This window comes from Gavialis gangeticus, unplaced genomic scaffold (assembly GCF_001723915.1).
Source record: "Gavialis gangeticus isolate Ggan-Ray unplaced genomic scaffold, GavGan_comp1, whole genome shotgun sequence".
NCBI classification, from domain to species: Eukaryota; Metazoa; Chordata; order Crocodylia; family Gavialidae; genus Gavialis; species Gavialis gangeticus.
The window spans coordinates 43,212,396-43,215,959 of NW_017729034.1; the positions used below are offsets into that span (position 1 = coordinate 43,212,396).

At 37.9% G+C, this 3,564-nt stretch overlaps 1 protein-coding gene across 9 annotated transcripts in view; it reads left to right on the forward strand.

Moving 5' to 3' along the window:
• The window catches only part of CEP170 (centrosomal protein 170), a 177,881-nt gene that overhangs the window by 71,742 nt on the left and 102,575 nt on the right, over window positions 1-3,564 (forward strand). The gene's annotated exons all lie outside the window — the stretch shown is intronic.

The following is a 3,564-nucleotide window of genomic DNA, read 5'->3' on the forward strand; positions in this document are numbered from 1 at the left end:
GTGTGTATTTTGCTGTTTGCAAAAAGATATGCACTTTCATTGTTTTTTTTTAAGACTCTTGATAATTTCGGAAGACCTAACAAGTTATCAAAATAAATCTCACATTACAGCAAGTTGCTGAAGTCTTATTTAAAGATGTAATAGCTTTGTTTAATCTTTTGACTAGCTGACTTTTGAAAACTACCTTTTTATTACTAATATTCCCCTTTCCTTAATAGTCCTTTTTGTATGGTAGGAGCCTCCAGGTTATACTTTCATAGGTATGTTTTAGCCAAGTGATATAAGTAGATTATTTTTAACAATGAATTTCTTCATTAGTTACTTCATGGTTGAAGAAGATATATTTTTTAGAAATAAAAAGAAATATAAAGAAAAAGGGTAGAACATAATCTTTTGATTTGGGGGAAAATATTGACATGGTAGCTAGGTACATCAAATGGGAGAATAAAGGAAAACAAAGTAGAGTATTTTCAGTTAATGGCTTCAGACATGTAACTATTTAACTCATTAGTTACGTTACTGTAATTGTATCCACAAAAAATAGGTAAGTTGTTTTTTTTGCTAACTGGTTACAAGACACAGTCTTATTATTTCTTTGACTTTAGGAAAGTGCTAAAGTCACAGAAGTAATAAGACTGCTGTGTGTGTGTGTGTGTGTGTAAATATATATATATGAGAATGTGGTGGAGGTGTCTGCTGTGGTTGGCAAGGATTTTTTAGTGAACGTTTAACAGTAGTGTCTGATAAAGTGTTTGTCATCCCCACAGAATTTCCGTTAATACTAATTTAAGTGAAGTCCACATGAAAAAAAAACTATTTATTAAAGGAAAAGATAAAACTTTAACTCACTATCTAAATTGGAATATTTAAAATAATTTACTCCAAGTCTAATTCAAAATATTTAACTTGGCAAGTAAGTTCTGATGTATGAACTTTGTTTGACCTAGCATCATTAAAAAAAAGAACATTTTATGGAAGTCAGAAGACCAACTAATAAAGTAAGTCCTAGCTGAACAAAAGCCACAATGTCTTTCCCCATTTCATTTAACTTGGTTCATTCACTTGAGGATTTCTTCCACCTTCACCAGCCCTGCTCCGCTCTCCCCTTCCATGGGATAATACTGTGCTGTTGTCTTTTGGAAATAGGAATAAATTAAATATCCAAATATGACTTTGAATTTGACAGGCACCAGGTAAATGGAATGATACTGAGTTTTCAGACAGGATTACAATTCTTGTGACCTGAGGTCAGGCAAAGCCAGTTTCAGATTCTTAAAAGCTGAAGCCATGTGAAAGGATGGTAACTTTTTTGTGTGTGTCTGGAAGGAGTTTTCTGATATGATCCATATATACTGTTATGTTTAGTGCCAGCTTTCTGTAGGACAAAAGATGGCCTTAACAAACAAGCTGCTTTAAAGGTCTGAAAAGGTTTCTTTCTCTACCCATTCATTTTTCCAGTTTGCTTTTAGAACACAAAAGAGCCATTTCCCACACTACTTCTTAGAGACTGAACTTAAATTATAGTAGGCAATGTATTCTCAACATCTGAGAGGAATAAAATGACAAAGGGCATATTCTTCTTTTAGACTTTTCCCAAGACTGTCTTTTGAAGGGGAAAAAGATACACTTTCTTATGAAGGAAGCACGTTTTGCCTAAACATCAGATAGAATAACTTCCACAGTAAAAACACTGCTTCATTAGAGAGAAGTCATTTGTCTGCAGTGCTGAATCTCGCACAACAGCCTGAAAACCAAATGAAATGAGGGGAGGGAGTCTTACCCTTTCCTTGAAACTTAACATCAAGGAAGCTTTTCTTAACCAACACTTAGTATAGGTAAAATTCAAGCAGTAATTCAATATCTTTGAACTTTTATCTAGACGAATGAATAGACAGTTGCTAAAATGGAAGCAGCCTTGTGAGCATGCATAAACAGTCACAGATTTAAAACTAAACCAGAAAGTAAAATTTAATAAAATTATAAAATGAACATTTAAAAAAGGAGTTTTAAAAAATCTTTAAGGAACTTACCTCCTTTTGGTAGTGAGGAACCTTTTTTTATTTGTCTAACCTTAGAAAATTATGACACCAGGATGGAAGATTTTGATCTTCCTCTGAATACTTTCACCTACCCCCCCCTTGCCCTCCCTCCCCACTAAGGCATGAAATCTATTCTGAAGTATGTGCCTACCCTAGTACTAAACTAGCACTTGGTATTGCGGGGGGGAGGGAATAAGAATAAGAGAATCATCGGAGTCAGTCTCTGACCTTTTTGTAGTCGGAGAAAGCCAAGGTGCATTATGGGTCAGCTGTTAAATAGAAATACTCTAGATGTTAAAAGTCTGTCAAACTACCAAGGATCTCTATTCTTGCTTATTTGAATTTTCTAATAGTTTACTGTGAATACTTGAAACATGAAGAGTTTTATATAAATCTTTTCTGAGAATGTGAACAATGAAATGATAGTTTCCAATCACCTGAGGTTTAACGTCTAGATTTTTAAACTCCAATAAAAAAGATGAATTTGAATAAGAAAAAATAGGAAGCTTAGAGATACCACCTTAAGAATCATAATAAATTAGGACTGAAAGGGACGTTCAGAGGTCATCCAGTCCAGCCTCCTGCTCAAGGCAGGATCATCCCTGACTAAACCATCCCAGAGAGAGAGAGATAGCATGTTAGTCTGAAGTTAGGTAGAAGGCAAGACCAGAGGCAGGCAATTATTTCAGGTGGAGGCCTGCTTACCAAGTTTCAGGGAGCTGTCGAGGGCTGCATAGGTAGCCCTGCCCCCAGTTGCCATATTGGGCCCGAAATTCTTGCCCCCAACCCCTGACCTTTGCCACCAGACGTCCCTCCCCCTGCCCCAGAAGTACTCCTTTTGGGAGGGAGAGTGCTGCAATCTTGAAACCAGAAAAAAAAACCCAAATTATATACCAAAAAAAAAATCTACTATAATTTATTTTAATTTATTTAAAAATATTTCTGTGCTTATTTATGTGTTTACATAATGTATCTAGAGGTCACTGCATAATAATTCAAAATACAGTCCTACTGTATGTTGTGTGTGGGCAGTAAGGACGGAGTATGTGTCAGGTGTGAGTGTGGTGAGGTGTGGGTATGGTGGGTGGGTGTGGGGTATGTGGGAGAGTGTAGGGTTATGGCGGGTGGGGTGGGAGAGAGACAGGGCCGGACTACCGGCTCTTTCGCATGCAGCTCTAGCAGACTGCATGCAAGCCTCATAGGAATGCAGCCAGACAGACCACACACCCAGACCAATGAACAGATATAATAGCTCTCAGGACAAGACAGCTAAGATGGCACAGACCTAGGGGAGAACTATCACCTTGCACTTCTGGCCTGCCATCATCCTATGCCTTTCCCCTGCCACCATCCTTCCCAGACACCCTCCCCTCATCTTCTCAGTACTCGGTGTCCAGCTGCCTAAAGGGAATGTCTGAAGCCCCTACTCCAGCATTGGAAATAGCTCTGGGATATAGCCTAGGATTCCTAGAGGACTCAGGAGGTAGGGTCAGGAACTCAACCTTGCAGAATCTCAGACACTTAA